Source organism: Pinus tabuliformis, chromosome 6 (assembly GCF_031772625.1).
Source record: "Pinus tabuliformis cultivar Carrire ecotype Pingquan chromosome 6, CPIR1, whole genome shotgun sequence".
NCBI lineage: Eukaryota > Viridiplantae > Streptophyta > Pinopsida > Pinales > Pinaceae > Pinus > Pinus tabuliformis.
The window spans coordinates 1,530,702,365-1,530,720,828 of NC_142292.1; the positions used below are offsets into that span (position 1 = coordinate 1,530,702,365).

General features: G+C 37.9%; 1 protein-coding gene across 3 annotated transcripts in view; it reads right to left on the bottom strand.

The window, feature by feature from the left end:
* Positions 1 to 18,464, bottom strand: part of RAD50 (DNA repair-recombination protein (RAD50)) — a 446,299-nt gene that overhangs the window by 54,346 nt on the left and 373,489 nt on the right. The gene's annotated exons all lie outside the window — the stretch shown is intronic.

Consider the following 18,464-nt stretch of genomic DNA (forward strand, 5'->3'; position numbering starts at 1 on the left):
CCTCCTGTACCATTCAATCTAGAATCCTAAGGTCCTGCTCTCTATACTTGACCACCCTGCACAGGAGAAGTTTGTGACTCTCTCTCAACATACCCCCATGATCTCCAATAGGCCCTTTCCTCCTCGAACTTCACATCCCTCCTAATCACCACTCTCCGTTTAGAAGGAATGAAGATCCGATAGGCCTCCAAAGTCTTGTTGTTACCCATAAAGATAACCTTCTCTGCCATGGGTTCCAGCTTCGTCCTCTGCTCCTTGCGGATATAAGAATATGTGAGACATCCAAAGATACGAAGATGTCCCACATGAGGCTTCTCTCTAATGAAAGCCTCCTCCAGAGTCATATTCCCTAATACTCTATAAGGACTCATGTTCTGAAGATAAACAACAATATTACAGGCCTCAGCCCACAAAAGGCAACCCCTGATCATGAATCATCGCTCCAGCAACCCAAACGATAGCTTTGTTCTTCCTTTTAGACACCCCATTCTGTTGGGGGTTGCAAGGAAACGTGAACTCTCTCCTAATGCCCTCATGTGCACAGAAGTCAGAAAACCCAACATCGGTGTACTCACCACCATTGCCTGACCTCGACACCCGAATCTTCCTACCTGTCTACTTTTCCACAAGAGCTTTGAACTCTTTAAAGCCACCCAAAGACACATGAGACATACAACCACTAACATCAGTATGAATCAAGGTCTAGTATACCTATAGATCTATTGTCGCTCGTTGGGAATGGTAACTTGGTTTGCTTGCCCAAAGCACACCGTCTGCAGACCTCATAATGCTTGACACTGATATCAGGAACTCAAGTAGTGATCTCCCTCAATACTCTCAAAGCTCCATGATGCATATGCACCATCCTCCAGTGCCATAACTCGCACAAGTCTCAATTTTTGGTGATACTAATGTGAGTGCTACCAGAGGTGCTACTCACTAATGCTCCTGACAACTGAAAATTGAACCTGAATAGTTTCCCAGAGCGGACTCCAATCACTTTGGCCGAAGTTGTGAAAGCTCCCCTGGGATGCATCAATACCTGCCCTCCTGACAAAGTGACATCAAACCCCTTCTCCTCCATAGCATACAATGAAATCAAGTTCTTCTTCAACCCCGTAACATACAAAACATCCATGACTTTCAAAAGAGGCAAAGACTCCCTCTCAATGGTCACATTTCCCACACCAACAGCTCTCACAGTGCGGTAATCTCCTAGTACAATCTCAATATCAAGTGCCCTCTCTGCAAGCTCTGAAAAGAACTCTCGTGCACTTGTCATATGGCGGGAAGCCCTGCTCTCTCTCTGTCACACATCGGATGATGTACTCCTACTAGATGTAGAAGTAATAAATGCAAAGTTCTTGTTAAACTGTGAAGCAAACTGCTCCACCTCTGTTGAAGCTGCAGTACCCTTCTTCCCCTTGTTCTTCCTCTCAGGACACGTAGCAACATAGTGTCCCATCTTCTAACATGCCAACATTTGACTTTGGACATATTGGTATCTTTCTTCTTCTTCTTCTCTCCCCTAGCCCCATCTGATAAGGCCCCTTTCTTGGCCTTCCCTTTGTTCTTCCCCCTCGCTGTCAAAGCTACATCCCCCTCATTTGCTATCTTCACCATACCACTGCCAGTCTTTTGTATCTCATGCTGCACACAATCATCCCAGAATTTGTCCCAATTGCGAAGATTCCCCCTAGAGGTAACAGTGTCTCCAAAGACCTCCCAAGACTTAGGAAGTCCTGCTACATCTATCCTGACTAACTCTGTGGGTGCAACTGCCTCATCAATACAAATCATCACATTTTTGTTTGACCCTACCAAGATAATGAATTACACTTTCGTTCTTTGTCATCCCGATGTTCTTCAATTGTTCTTTGAGCACCATCTTCTTGCTCTCATTGGTACTCTGATAGAGAGTGGTTAGAGTTGTCCACATCTGATATGCATATGTGTTTCCTCTCACCTGGAAACCACATGATCCTTCAAGCTGTCCATCAAAAGCCTTTTTGCCGTTGCATTATTTTTTGTGAATTCAACAAGTTCATTTGCAACAGCAAGAGGTACAACCACGTGTCGCACTATCTCCCAAATTGTTGCCTCCTCAAACACTATCTGAATTATGTTCTTCGAAACGGCATAGTTGAATATCCCATTCAGCCTGTCCTCTATCCTTAAGAACATGGCCATGACTGCTGTCCAAAATTTACAAAACCAATAAAATGGAAAAATGAACTTTCTAGCACACCTTGATGTCCCAAAAGTTCAGTGTGTGTGAAATTTCACCTTGATATCACAAAATATCAATTTCTTGTCCAAAAATTCAATTTGTTGTCTAAACCACTATTTGTTGTCCCAAACTACTGTCTGTCGTTCAAACTGCAATTTTCAGCTTGTAGCTCTGATACCATGTCGAAATTTGATGACTAAAAAGTTTTCTGCAATCCCAACCTGGTTTTAATTTCACCTTATCACTCCCATTCAGTTATTTGTCCTTTCCCATAAGCATACATTCAATATATAGAATTCTGGAAATGAAATTTTTAGATTAAAACACATGGGACTGTCAACACATGTTGAAAATAAATATGGACATAAATAGACCAGCAACACACATAAAAATACACAGATTTTTTATCAACTACCCAGGAAAAACCCCTTCAATCTTCTCCGGGGAAAACCTGTTAGAGAGCTCTTCAAATTTATTTATCTTTCAAGTTCAAGAACAATACATTTGCAGACAAAACAAAACAGCAAAATACAACTTACCTCTTCAGCGCAAAACTCCTTGAAAATCTTGCCCACTTTGTCTCGATTTCCACGCCCACTTGAAGCTGAATATATGTATTGTACAAATACGGACTGTACAGATTTCGTACAAACTATACAGATTTTTGTACCGTTGTACAGACTGTAAGAATTTTCAAAAAAAACAAATCAAAAACTTATCTCGAACAATGTGCAACTCACAGCATTAAATGTTGTTCGTATTGTACATTATGTTGTCTTCTATGCCTTGATTTATGTGCCCAACTTTGCCCATAAATCACTCCTTCAGCTTGCTGCAACAAATTTCTCTTTCAAAACTCTTCTCTAGCTCTCAGCCTCCTTTCTCCAATGCATTCATGAAGAATGAATGCAATGTCTCTTTTATTTTTCACCTTTTGTTTCCCTAAATGACTTTTGAGCAACCATAAGATCTAATGGCTCAAATTCATTTAGATCAAGGGATGAGAATAAATGTGCATTTAATTCTCACTTTCTATTTTTTAACTCACCCATTAAATAAAGTACCCACATTGTACTTTATGTCTAAAGTCACTTTTCACTTTATAATTTAACAATGAGTTTACCACTTATAAAGTCACTTTCACTTTATAAAGTCACTTAGGAAAAGAATTATTTTGGACACTTTTCCCTAGGTAGAGACTAACCCATGGGAAACCACTTGTCCAAGGTACATTAAAAATCAACATGAAAGCAGGATGGATCCTTTAGACTGTGTGTAGATTATCGAGGACTAAACAAGCTAACAAATAAGAACACATTTTTTATTCCCTTTGTAGATGAAATGTTAGATGAACTTCATGGAGCCCAATAGTTTTCAAAATTGGACTTGAGATTGGGATACTACCAAATCATAATAAGGCTAGAGGGCATAGCAAAGTTTGTTTTTCAAACACATGAAGGTCATTATGAATTTAAGGTAATGCCCTTCGGATTAACGAATGCTCCAGTAACCTTCCAAGCCACCATGAATGAGGTATTCATCCATATCTAAGGAAGTTTGTGTTAATGTTCTTTGACAATATTCTAATCTATAGTAAAACATGGAAGGAGCATCTACAACATGTGGAACAAGTTCTCACTATATTAGAAGAGCATCAATTCTTCGCCAAGATATCTAAGTGCACCTTAGGAAAAGATGAGATAGAATACCTTGGACAAATAATATCCAAGGAAGGAATAAAAGTAGATCCTAATAAGATGAAAGCTATAAAAGAATGGCCCATACTAGTTAACATCTCCAAATTAAGAGGAATTTTAGGGTTGAATGGATATTATCGAAGGTTTATTTGAAATTATGCTCATTTATCTGTTGAAAAAGAACTCCTTTCAATGGAATGATAAGGTAGAAAAATGTTTTGAAGACTTAAAGGAAATTATGCCCAAGGCACCTGTATTAGCAACTCCAATTTTTTCTAAGCCTTTTGTAATTGAATGTGACACTTCAGGGTTTGTCATAGGAGCAGTGTTGATGCAGGGTGGTAACCCAATAGCGTTTGAAAGCAGGAAGCTAAACAAACGAGAATGTATCAAGTCTACATACAGCAAGCAAATGCTTGCCATTATTCATGCATTAGCTAAGTGAAGGCAAAATTCATTCGTAATTTTGTTCTTAATACAAACAGACCATAATAGTCTTCAACACCTCCTCCAACAAAAAACACTCCCTATAAAACAACAAAAATGGATCGAAAAAATTATCGCCTTCGACATGGATATATTACATAAGAAAGGGAAAGACAATGTAGTAGTAGATGCTTTGTCCAGGAAAGACAAAGAGTTGTCATTACTTGCAATTTCGGTTGTAGTTCCAAAATGGCTTAATGAAATTTGAAGTGAGCATGCAAAAGACCCAAAAACAAGCACTATAATCAATAACCTTCCTCAAAATTCAAAATTTGAATGGAAAAACGATATTCTATGGTACAAAGGAAGAATTTACCTAAACCCAAATTCCAAATTTAAAACCAACGTTCTCAAGGAATCCCATGATTCACTATCAGCGGGACATGTAGTTTTCTTTAAAACCTACTATAATGCATGCCAATCATTTTTTTGGAAAGGAATGAATAATGAAATTCAAAGATATGTAGTAGAGTGTGACCATTAGTAGATAAATAAGAATGAGAACATTATGACCCTTAATCTGCTCCATCCTTTAAATTTTCCTAACCAACAATGGGAACAAATATCAATGGATTTTATCGAAGGGTTACCCATGTCTAATGGCAAAGACAAAATTCTCGTAGTAGTTGATAGACTCACCAAGTATGCACACTTTATAGGAATGAAGAAATCAGACTCAGCAAAACAAATCGCTGAGATATTTTGCAAGAATGTCTACAAACTACATGGGTTTCCCAAAGTCATTGTTAGCGATAGAGACGCCAAATTCAAAGGAAATTTCTAGAAGGAATTTTTCAAACATATAGGAACCTACCTCAACATGAGTTCAGCATACCATCCTCAAACAGACAGTCAAACAGAAGTTGTCAATAAATGTTTAGAAGCCTACCTACATTGTTATGCAACAAACAAACAAAATAAGTGGGCTCAATGGTTACATCTCGCTGAATGGTGGTACAATTCCACTTACCACACTTCAACGAAAATGACTCCATTTCAAGCTTTGTATGGTTATGAACCTCCTAAATGGAAGGACCTTGCCATTATCAAGACAAAACTTCCAACAGTTAAAGATTAGTTAGAAGAAACCCAAAAAGTCTTCCAAGCACTAAAGGAAAATCTAAATATTACAAGAAATCGTATGAAGTGGTCAGCTAACTGAAACATAACTGAAAGACAATTTGAAGTTGGAGAATGGACATTTGTTAAAATTCATCCTTACAAGCAATTGTCCTTAAAACAGAAGAGAAAAAACAAATTTGCACCAAAGTTCTATGGACCATACCAGATTAACAAAACGATCAGCCAAGTAGCATACAGTTTAAACCTTCCTGATAAAATTCATGTGCACAACATCTTCCATGTATCTTGTCTTAAAAAGGCAGTTGGCAAACACCAATTGGCACAAAAAACAATTCCGACATTAAATGACGAAGGGAAAATCATTTTAGAACTAAAAGGTATCATCTCCACTAGGGAAACGAAGTTGTGAATCACGAGTAATCAAAGAATACCTGATTAAATGGAAAGACCTACCAGAAGAAGTAGCCTCCTAGGAGACAAAAGCATTTCATCAACAACACTCGTTGTAACGTATGCTTTGAGGACAAAGCATCTTTTCGAGAGGAAGGAAATGTTACGTAAAAATTGTAATATGATTTTATGTAACTGTAGTTAATTAAGGGAAAGGGCACTATCAGAAGATCATGCCATTCCATGAAAAGGCACCCTAGGCTATACATAAGCCAAGGGCCCCTCTATGTAAAATCCTTCCAATCATTCAAGTATTAATAAATATATGTATATCATTTTCTGTCAAAACTAAGCTTATAGGCTCCATTGTACTCATCTTGGAACGATCTATTCTGCTTGGGGAGACTCCACCACATTTTGTATTCACTTAATTATGCTATAATAGAAGGCTTTGGGGTATTATCTTGTTAGTGTTCTTGTTCTATGATTGAGGTGATATTATTCCAACTTGTGTGATTCATATTCTAAATGTATTTTCGATTATATTAGTTCTCATTTTTCCATTTGGTTTGGATTAATATATGCAAGCTACCATGTATAGCTTTTCGGTTAGAGAAATACTCTAGGAAGAGGAGCACTAGAGTATAAGGTCACTCCCTTCTCTTTATGGACTTTCAGCAATGGGAGGAGTCTCAGTATAAGGTCACCTATGATGGATGTTCCAAGTATAAGGGTACAAGGTGAGTGCAAGGCTTGTAGGGAAAGGCACAACTTAAGTACGAGGCTTCTAGGGAAAGGCACAACTTAAGTATTGTTAAATTTCTAATACCATCCAAATTTATTTTCTCCTGACAATTTAATTTATGCCATTGACCCAAATAATTATTAAATCACCGAAAAATAAAATCACTGGTATTTTTAACTTCTAAGATTAAATTTATGTAGCAGAAATAAACGACATAGAACTCAGCCTTCATGTGCACAACGTCTTCCATGTATCTTGTCTTAAAAACGCAGTTGGAAAACACCAAGTGGCACAAAAAACAATTCCAACATTAAATGATGAAGGGAAAATCATTTTAGAACTAAAAGGTACCATCTCCACCAGGGAAAAGAAGTTGTGAATCACGAGTAATCAAAGAATACCTGATTAAGTGGAAAGACCTACCAGAAGAAGTAGCCTCCTAGGAGACAAAAGCGTTTCATCAACAACACTCGTCGTAACGTATGCTTTGAGGACAAAGCATCTTTTCGAGACGAAGGAAATGTTACGTAAAAAATGTAATATGATTTTATGTAACTATAGTTAATTAAGGGAAAGGGCACTATCAAAAGATCATGCCCTTCCATGAAAAGGCACCCCAGGCTATACATAAGCCAAGGGCCCCTCTATGTCAAATCCATCCAATCATTCAAGTATTAATAAATATATGTATATTATTTTCTGTCAAAACTAAGCTTATAGGCTCCATTGTACTCATCTTGGAACGAGCTATTCTGCTTGGGGAAACTCCACCACATTTTGTATTCACTTTCTTATGCTATAATAGAAGACTTTGTGGTATTATCTTGTTAGTGTTCTTCTTCTATGATTGAGGTGATATTATTCCAACTTGTGTGATTCATATTCTAAATGTATTTTGGATTATATTAGTTCTCATTTGTCCATTTGGTTTGGATTAATATATGCAAGCTACCTTGTATAGCTTTTCGGTTAGAGAAATACTCTAGGAAGAGGAGCACTAGAGTATAAGGTCACTCCCTTCTCTTTATGGACTTTCAGCAATGGGAGGAGTCTCGGTATAAGGTCACCTATGATGGATGTTCCAAGTATAAGGGTACAAGGTGAGTGCAAGGCTTGTAGGGAAAGGCACAACTTAATTACGAGGCTTCTAGGGAAAGGAACAACTTAAGTATCGTTAAATTTCTAATACCATCCAAATTTATTTTCTCCCAACAATTTAATTTATGCCATTGACCCAAATAATTATTAAATCACCGAAAAATAAAATCACTGGTATTTTTAACTTCTAAGATTAAATTTATGCAGCGGAAATAAACAACATAGATCAATCACACATTGCAAAAATAAATCACCAACAACAGTTCTCTATCATTCAATTATCTGGAAAATTTGGGTTTCTCAACCCACAAAGATATATGGAAAACTACAAAATCCCAAAACATGTAACTCAACTCCCACAGAGTGAATTCAGCCCAAGGAACTCAGCCTTCAAGAAATTAGCCCATGTATGAAATCGTCCTGGAGAATTTGGCCCAAATACTCGACCAACAATTTGACCTGCACCTTACTTGTGTGCCATTGATGCGCACTATGGAAAACTTGACCCTGCAATCTCCTCCTACTCGACCTCCTAGATTCACCCCAATCCACCCACACTTCTCCTTCTTTGCACTCCTAGTCCATAGAGCCACTCGCACTAACAGAAAAACACTTTCTTTGAATGATGATTCAATTACACAACTTGTGTCTTCACCTACTTACAAGGTTCCCTTTATAATCTTCATTGAGTCCAAATCCCTAACCCTAATCTCCCTTCTAGAACCATCTTGGGGATCAATGGTTGAGATTATTTCTAAGTCACTTAAATAATTAAATTATTTATCCTTAGAAAATGACTCAGCAATCCACAATAATTAATTGACTTTAATTATTGTACTTTTCCTAAATTAGATTTAGGAAAGAAGACATAAATCACTTACTCCACCAAAGCACCTAGAAGAGGCAAATCTTCCACATCCTAAGACACCAAGCCTACAATAGAAGACTTTTCTTAACTACAACTAGCTTCAACACATCCTCCCCGTAAGGAAGGGGTTCTCCACCACTCCTAGCTTATCTCACTACTTCACAACTTTGCTTTTTCTAGAGGCTTAGTGAGAACTTCTGCCACCTACTCCTCTGTACAAATATACTACAATCTCACTACACCCCTCCGAACCTTGTCTGTCAAGAAGTGATATCTGATCTCGATACGCTTGGATCAATCATGAAACACAAGATTTTCAGAGACCTTAATGCAACTCTGACTATCACAATGGATCACCATTGGCCCCATCTGCAGATCAAATAATCTTGCGAAGCCAAACTGCCTCACAACTCACCATACTCGCTGCCATGTACTCTGCCTGTACCGAACTAAGTGCCACTAACTGTTGCTTCCTACTAAACTATGATATCATGGTTGATCCCAAGCTAAAACAACATCTAGATGTGGACTTTTTGTCCACCACACTCCCTTCCCAATCAGAATTTGTCTACCCCTGTAGCTCCATTCCTCCATCTCTGAGATACCTTAGTCCAAAGTCTATAGTGCCACACAAGTATCTCATCACATGCTTCGCTGCCACCCAATGAACCTATCTCGACTCCACCATGAACTAACTAAGTGTGCTCACATCAAAACATATATTTGGCTTAGTGTTTACCAAATATATCAAGGAACCTATTAGCCACATGTACAGTGTGGATCCACTAATTCACCTTCAGAATCACTCAACCTAATGAAAGGTGCTAACCCTTAACCCTCCAAATGCCACGTTGGCCTCCAAAACCCTGTCCCCCAAAATGTAAGAGCACTGCCAAAAATAGTAACTCTCTCCAATCTGACGAAAACATGTGCAATATTCGTCTTTGAATCAAGATCACATAACCAAACCAATCCCATACCTAAACTCTAGAGTTTACGATACTGCCGAATGTTTTTAAACTCAGCCAATTCAACTTGGACTCGCTCAGTTCAACTAGTCTGAACCCCCTTCCGGTCTTACTCGGCTCTTAACTCGGACTGGGGACTGGTCTAGTAACAAACTAGTTCGATCAGTCGAATCTAACGTGAACTAGACCAATGCAGCTGCAACAAAAAAAGATGGGCTTGCAAACCCCAAAAATTATATTTTTATTTTCTAAAACCCTAGCCCCTCTACCCCTCTCCCACGCTTATAAAGGTAACCCAACCCCATTATATTTCCTCACAACTATCTCATTGCATTTGTGTGAGCATTTGTGAGGATCTTGTCAATAATTGGAGTTGGTTTTTGGAGCAGCATTGAGGAGGTTATAGGTATGTTTTGTTTACTTCTTAAATTTTCCCTTTCTTTTCTTTTTTCTTTTTTTTCAAATCTCGAAATTGAAATGAGTAAATTTTCTAGAAGAAATTAAGAGTTGTTTCCTTTTTTCATTTTCAGACTTTTTCCTTTTCATTTCCAATTCCAATTAACAGAAAATGGCTCCCAGAGTGAAAGACACGGCGTGGGCATATGCTAAGATGATCAACAATAAAATGTATCACAAATCTTGTTGTAAAACAACTAAGGGAGGGGACATTCACAAGATGAAACAATACTCGACCGGTATTAGAGGCCAAATTGTTCCATGTGCAGCACAATCAGAGCAGACTGCGGAAATTAGAAAGGAGTTGCTAGAAAATTTTGAGAAGTTTGAGGAAGACAAAGCTAAGCCAAAAGAAATAGAGGCTGAAATAGGGAGGAAGAGGAGTCTAACCCCAATTTTGATTATGAGGGCCCTTCATCTATCCCTTGTACTAATGCATCCAAACCCTTTCACTTTGTTCCTCCCTCTTTGGAGTTTGTTCAAGATAAGGGTAAGGGTAAAAACAAGGGTGGTATCAAAAGTTATTTCTAACCCTCCTCTCCCTCTGATATTACACATGCTCCTCAAGTTCATCAAAGTAAAATCCAACCTACTTTAAATGACTATTGGAAGAAGGAATGTAGAGAAACTATTAAGAAATCAATGCTTATAGCAATTAGGGTTTGACTCCTCTTTCTTGATACTTACTTGTGAGCTAGGATGGCTTCTTTTACTTCTTTATTAGATTATCTTTCATCAAGCAACTACCAAATTAAATGTATATGAAGACCACAAGAACAAGAGACGTCAAATGTCGGCACTCAGCCAGGGCAAAACCCCTCCAAGGGGAAAACCCATTCCAACTCTTCCACTCGTAGATTCAGATCAAGATGACGTTAGAAGTTAAAAATACCAGTGATTTTATTTTCGGTGATTTAATAATTATTTGGGTCAATGGCATAAATTAAATTGTCGAGAGAAAATAAATTTGGATGGTATTAGAAATTTAACAATACTTAAGTTGTGCCTTTCCCTAGAAGCCTCGTACTTAAGTTGTGCCTTTCCCTACAAGCCTTGCACTCACCTTGTACCCTTATACTTGGAACATCCATCATAGGTGACCTTATACAGAGACTCCTCCCATTGCTGAAAGTCCACAAAGAGAAGGGAGTAACCTTATACTCTAGTGCTCCTCTTCCTAGAGTATTTCTCTAACCGAAAAGCTATACAAGGTAGCTTGCATATATTAATCCAAACCAAATGGAAAAATGAGAACTAATATAATCCAAAATACATTTAGAATATGAATCACACAAGTTGGAATAATATCACCTCAATCATAGAACAAGAACACTAACAAGATAATACCCCAAAGTCTTCTATTATAGCATAATTAAGTGAATACAAAATGTGGTGGAGTCTCCCCAAGCAAAATAGCTCGTTCCAAGATGAGCAACTTGGACTCACTCAGTTCAACTAGTTTGAACCCCCTTCCGGTCTGTCTCGGCCCTTAACTCGGACTGGGGACTGGTCTAGTAACAGACTAGTTTGATCGGTCGAATCCAACGTTAACTAGACCAATGCAGCTGCAACAAAAAAAGACGGGCTTGCAAACCCCAAAAATTATATTTTTATTTTCTAAAACCCTAGCCCCTCTACCCCTCTCCCATGCTTATAAAGGTAACCCAACCCCATTATATTTCCTCACAACTATCTCATTGCATTTGTGTGAGCATTTGTGAGGATCTTGTCAATAATTGGAGCTGGTTTTTGGAGCAGCATTCGCCATTGAGGAGTTGGTTTTTGGAGCAGCATTGAGGAGGTTATAGGTATGTTTTGTTTACTTCTTAAATTTTCCCTTGCTTTTTTTTTTCTTTTTTTCAGATCTCCAAATTGAAATGAGTAAATTTTCTAGAAGAAATTAAGAGTTGTTTTCCTTTTTTCATTTTCAGACTTTTTCCTTTTCATTTCCAATTCCAATTAACAGAAAATGGCTCCCAGAGTGAAAGACACTGCGTGGGCATATGCTAAGATGATCAACAATAAAATGTATTACAAATTTTGTCGTAAAACAACTAAGGGAGGGGACATTCACAAGATGAAAAAATACTCGACCGGTATTAGAGGCCAAATTGTTCCATGTGCAGCACAATCAGAGCAGACTGGGGAAATTAGAAAGGAGTTGCTAGAAAATTTTGAGAAGTTTGAGGAAGACAAAGCTAAGCCAAAAGAAATAGAGGCTGAAATAGGGAGGAAGAGGAGTCTAACCCCAATTTTGATTATGAGGGCCCTTCATCTATCCCTTGTACTAATGTATTGAAACCCTTTCACTTTGTTCCTCCCTCTTTGGAGTTTGTTCAAGATAAGGGTAAGGGTAAGAACAAGGGTGGTATCAAAAGTTATTTCTGACCCTCCTCTCCCTCTGATATTACACATGCTCCTCAAGTTCATCAAAGTAAAATCCAACCTACTTTAAATGACTATTGGAAGAAGGAATGTAGAGAAACTATTGAGAAATCAATGCTTATAGGAATTAGGGTTTGACTCCTCTTTCTTGATACTTACTTGTGAGCTAGGATGGCTTCTTTTACTTCTTTATTAGATTATCTTTCATCAAGCAACTACCAAATTAAATGTATATGAAGACCACAAGAACAAGAGACGTCAGATGTAGGCACTCAGCCAGGGCAAAACCCCTCCAAGGGGAAAACCCATTCCAACTCTTCCACTCGTAGATTCAGATCAAGATGACACAATCCAAGACCCTTTAGACCTAGACAAATACCTCCTCCAATCACCAAGTCAGCCCTTCCTTCCAATAGATGATCCCTATCAAAGTCTCCAAGTGACATCTTCTTAGTAGCAGCTAAAATCCAGAATTTCGGCCCCATTTATAGAATTTCGGACCTGCAGTAAATTCAGAATTTCGACCCCAACAACTGCCCAGAAACTTCGAACGTCTAAGAGATTGATAGCCCAAGAACTCGTTTTAAGTCTTCCCATCTTCTTTCTTCCTTCGCCAGCTACTTCGCTCTCTTTTTCTATTTCTCTTTCTTGTAGACCGAACTTTTTGAGTGAGTTCTCCAAAGAGGTTTGCCTCTCTATATATAGCCTTTTTGCTCGGTCGAATCGCCCTAATGTAGGCCGATTTCATTGGGACACGGCCGACTTGGTGTGAAGGTGACAAATAACCTTTCCGACTCAAAAATAACTCTTTTTACATGATACAAAATCCCAAGGGTCTAACAAAGGTGACAATTACTCTATTGACTCAAGACAAAACCTAGAAGCCTTCAATGGAGGGTTTGCCCTAGAAAACATTAACCCAAGCATGAAACCCATGCTTTAATAAGTCATTTTCTTTAATAATAATTTTTTTTTGACATGTACAATTATGAAGACCGATACTAGTTACATTCTTCAATAGAAACTACCCGTGAACATATAGCTAGATGGTGGTATGATGTTCATATCCCCTTCAAGTTGCATGTTCATTGTATTATGAAACTAATGTTTGATGCCATCATCACTGCTAGTAAGGGCTTTAAAGGCACTAGTATGCATGAATTAAGGGGATCTCGTTTGCATAAAGAGGCTATGAGGGGATCTCGTTTGCATAAAGAGGCTATGACCATTGATGAATATTTGAAATATTTCAAAAGCTCATGGGTGAAAACAGGATGTACCATCATGTCAAATCGATGGACTGATACAAGGAACCATACCATCATAAATTCTCTTATCTTTTTCCCACAGAGAACCAGGTTTCTAAAATCAGTTGATGCACCTAATAAGGTGAAACATGCACACTTGTTGTTTTAGCTTTTGGATGAGGTTGTTGAATAGGTGGGGGTGGCTAATGTTGTTCAAATCATCACAGATAATGCTTCTAACTATTATCATGTTGGTAAAATGTTATAGGAAAAACACAAAACTATATTTTGGGCCCCATGTGTTGCACATTGCATAGGCCTCATGCTTCAGGATATTTGTAAAATAGATTGGATCAAAAACATTGTAGAGCATGCCAAAAGCATAACAAACTATATCTACAATCACTCATGGGTTTTGAACCTGATGAGGAAAAACGCAAGGCGCAAGGATCCAATTAGGCATGCAATCACTAGATCTGCAATTCACTTTTTCACATTGCAATCCATCACAGGTGTTGCAGTTGGTGGATGGGGAAAGATTGGCTATGGGTTTCATTTACGAGGCTATGGATCAAGAAAAGGAGCAAATAAGGGAAGCATACAAGGATAGAGTGGCTAAGTATGGGCCTATTTGAGAGATCAATGATCAAAGATGACATAATCAACTCCATCGCCCTATACATGCAGCTAGGTATTTCCTGAACCCAAGGTATCATTATAAAGCTCAGCTGGTAGAAGATTTGACTAGGGAAGTGAAAGATGGATTGTAAGAGTGCCTTGAGCGCATGGTCCCTGGTTAGAGTGAGCAACTAGAGATACATCAACAAATCAATTGTTCCAGTAAAGCCACAAGTACTTTCAGAAAAAACTTAGCAAGGATTGCAAGGGAAGTAGATGAGCCAGGTAAACAATTTCAATTTTCAAATTCTTATTTTGTTAAATTGTTTATAATTTGAAAATTGGATATAATTTGTTGAACTAACTCATTACACAACTATATTTTTTGTAACACACTCTTGGGAGGCATTTGGTAGTCAGCGTCCTCGATTGCAAAAGTTTGCAATCCGAATTTGGAGTCAAACTTGCAATGCCTCTAGGTATGAGCGCAATTGGTTTGCCTTTGAGAGGATTCACATGAAGAAGAGAAACAGTTTAGAACAAAAAAGGTTTAAATGATCTAATCTTCATCCAATGTAACCTCCGACTAAGACGCAACCAATTGTTGAACAAAAGACGTGATACGGATCCCACTAGGTTGGAAGATATTGATCCAACCTCAGATTGGATAGTGGAGACTCAACCAACAAGTTAGACCCTAACGAGGATATTGATCTTGATGTTGATATGGACTTGGATGCATTAGGGATTGATCAGTAAATGCAGATCCACTAGTACCAGCCCCAAAGTCCTCTAGCTGCAGACATAGTTTTAAAAATCGGTCAGCTTGAATAGGAAACCAGTCAAACCGGCTAGTTCATTGGGCGATTGGGTCAAACTAGCCAAGAAACCCAATTGAAGGGTCCATTTCGCCCAAATTTCACAAAAACTATACCAAACCAGCTGGTTTATGATGGAACCAACTGGTTTATGGTCAAAGCGGTCGGTTCCATATAAACGGCTAGTTCATTTCCAGAGTAGCTATGACTGCACATAATGAAATTTTGTGAGTTTGGAAGTTGTTTTGAGGTAAATTTGGGGTTGTTTTCCTCGAAAAATAATCCCTCCAAGAAAAGCATGCCTACCCTCTCGTTTGCCTGACACATATCAACCCTAGCAATATTGGCAAGTAAAAGTGACATTTCCTTTATTTTTAATTTTCATCCTTTTACTTAAATTTTTAACATTAACATGAAATGATTCAAGATGTTTGAGAGTGGTTTCGACCTCATTGGATTTCATATGGATTTCATATGGAGAAACTAGAATTTTATATTTCACTCAAAATTTAGCAGACTTAATGGTTTTTAGGATTTCATGGTTTGGGGTTTGCAATGTTTCCATTTGATTCTATCATGCGTGAGGGTATGATATTGGCATTTGATCAAGAGCATGCAGCCCTTTAAGAAGCTTGATGTTGGTGGCATTGATTGTTGAACTTTGTTGATGTTGGTGGTATTGATTGTTAAACTCCTCTACCATGGCATTAACAAGAATGTACCCTTCACTCAAAGGAAAACAACTGGTTAAGCATGCTAATCTTTTTCTATCACATTATAAGGTTGAGGATATGAACCCCTAACTCAAACCAAAACCATTGGTTAGGCATGTTAAACCTTTTCAATTTATATCATGTTATAAGGTTGAGCAATCCAAGTCTGAAGACTTTGATGATGTTTATGTATCTCTTGTTGATGATCCCATTTCTAGTAGCACTGAATCAATGATGACTTTCATGAGTGACCATGTTGATCAATGATTTTTAGTTTTGATGTCTTTTTGCTCCTACTACTACTAAACTTGTAGAGGAGTTCTAGGAGCCCTTAAACTCTAAGCCATATTATTTTTGTAGCTCATGTTGATGATCTCTTGTCTAGCAGTGGTGATGGGTTTGATCAGGATGAGGAGTGATCATGTTGTTGATCACTGATATGTAGACTTGTAGTAGGTCAGTGGCCCCATAGCTTAGAGCATTGTTCTCGGACTCTAGAGGTCATTTAGAGACTCATTGATTATGTATTTTGTTGCTGATATGTATTGCACTCGGTGCCATTTTGTTATATTCACCTTTACATGGTATATAGATGAGCAAACCTTGCATATTTTGTCTCTATTGGTTTGGAATCATGGGTTTAAATCTTAAAAATAGTTTTTTAATTAAAAACTAATTATTTCATGTATTTTTTTAAAGACTGGTTCATTGAGATCTTACCAATCTCGGTTTGACCGGTTTCAGTTTGAAACCCGGTTTATTAGGTGGACCGGTCCAGTCACCGGTTCCGGCTTTTAAAACTATGGCTGCAGACACTTTCTCCACTCATCCACGATGCAAGTATATAGCTCGTCTATCTTAGCATGCAACTAGTACTAGTGCTACTACTTCTACATTTCTAGTTGGAGATATTGATGAAGAGGAGGAAGAGCCATGGGTTTCCCTATCTGACTCCAATTCAGAGTCCAGGCCAAATGATGTTGTCATTTCTAGCAATAGTGATCATTGATCATTGATCATGTTGATCAATGAGATAGCATTCTATAGTAGTGACTTCTAGTCCTCCAATAGTATTGTTTTGTTATAGAGGCCATTTATAGCATCCTTGGTTATGTGTTTTTGTTTTGATCTCCATATATTGCATATATTGGACAGTGCATTGGGTGGCATTTTGATATAATAGATATATTCGTGAGCATACTTTGATTATATGTTGTCTTCTCTCTATTACTCTAATGCTTTGAGTTTGGAAACATGAATGAAAATCTTAAAAATATGTTTTTCCACTAAAAATTAAATATCTAATGTACTTTTTACAAAGACCCAGTCATTAGAATCAACTCGTCCAAGTCGATTCCGAGTTGGAGTCTGAGTCGGAGTTGACCCTCAGCTGGTTCTGAGTCTGAGTCCAAGTTTTAAAATGTTGGTACCGCCCCTAGCTCAAGAAAAGTTGTTTCTGAAAGTACCTCTGAATACCAGCCAATATAAAGGTGCTGACCCTTAACCCACAAGATTTGCAAGGCAGCAAACCTGGGGGTTGACAATTCTGTAAAAGTCTTACTGGCTTCAATCAATAAAATAGTGTATGATGTCTATTTTGATCCAACTAGCATGTGAAAGAGTCCAACCACTGAAATTATATAGAATTACAAGAATGACTCTGCTACTGAAAAGGAATTTTTTTTATCCCAATCCCAAAACATTGGCAAGTAGCTCTACAGTATCATGGCAAGCTCTTAATCACTCCCACAGACTTCAGGCAATTGATTAAACCACATTTATCACACTCTCTGACAGGATTCCTAATTTCTAAAGACTGATTATTCAGGTTCAATTTAGAGTCTACGCATTCAAATACCCATTTGGAAGGATTGGAAATCCAGGGAGTTCCAGCCAACTTATGTTATCACCAATCATCTTAGCAGAAGGTGGAATGTTCAGGACCACAAATCAAGGTGGCTCTGGATGTGTATTGATCACTGAATGTCTCAATCCTTTATTAAGAGTCAGGTACGTGCCTAAGTGCATCCTCATAACAGTTTAGTAAAGGATCAAGTGCATCACAATATGCTAACAACTGAGTATTGTGTGGTTTGTCATGTGCCAGAAACAGTTAAGCATGTTTTCTGGAATCTTAAATCATTTTAGGCCTGGGTGCCTGTTTAGTTTATCTTCTGTTTGTTGCTCCTCTACGTAAGAAAGATGTCATATGCGGGGACAATATGATGATTCAATAGGTTGGTAGGTTATGTGTGAAGTGAATCACCTAACAAACATTTTCTTCTTCTGGAAGTAACATTGTCATCAAATTTTCCTGGGCTGACCACTTTAATTTGGACCTGGACGAAGTTGTTATTTTCAGATGAGAATTGGATACTTAGTTTTCAGGCAGGAACGTCACTTTTCAAGACCGATTTCCATTTCTCAAAAAGGCATAGATAGTCTTCAAGTTGGAGCTAAAACAGATCTGCTAGTGGGGCTAAAACAGATCTGCTAGTGGGGCATATATATATCAATTGCTATGAAGCCTCGATGTACTAATCCTTATGTTCATGTATAATAGTATATTGATTCATAATGTAAATATGACGCATTTTCCATAAAAAAGACAATTGTACTCAAATTATAATATTGTAAATACTCAATTGAGAAACAAAATTGG